Here is a 480-nt window from a genome sequence, read left to right on the forward strand (position 1 = left end):
ATCAGCAAATACAAAAAGATTGAAATAATTCCATGTGTTCTATCAGACCACAATGCAATAAAGCTTACAATCAACACCTGAAGAAGCCAAAATCACCACACGAATGCATGGAAATTAAACAACACACTCCTGAATGATGAATGGGTCAAAAGAGAAATTAAGAAATAAAGAAAAGTATTCCTGGAATTAAATGAAAAGGACAATACAACACAACAAACCTCTGGGACACACCGAAAACGGTTCTTAGAGGTAAGTTTATAGCTCTAAGTGCCTATATCAAAAAATCGGAAAGAACACAAATAAATGACTTAACATTGAAACTTAACACACTTGAGAAGCAACAGCAATTGAAACCCAAACCCCACAGACAAGAAGAAATAACAAAAATCAAGGCAGAAATTAATGAAATTGAAACAAAGAACACAATACAAAGAATGAACAAATCCAAGAGCTGGTTCTTTGAAAAGATAAACAAGATTG

The sequence above is a fragment of the Nannospalax galili genome, unplaced genomic scaffold (assembly GCF_000622305.1).
Source record: "Nannospalax galili isolate Female #2095 unplaced genomic scaffold, S.galili_v1.0 scaffold1087, whole genome shotgun sequence".
Classification (NCBI taxonomy): domain Eukaryota; kingdom Metazoa; phylum Chordata; class Mammalia; order Rodentia; family Spalacidae; genus Nannospalax; species Nannospalax galili.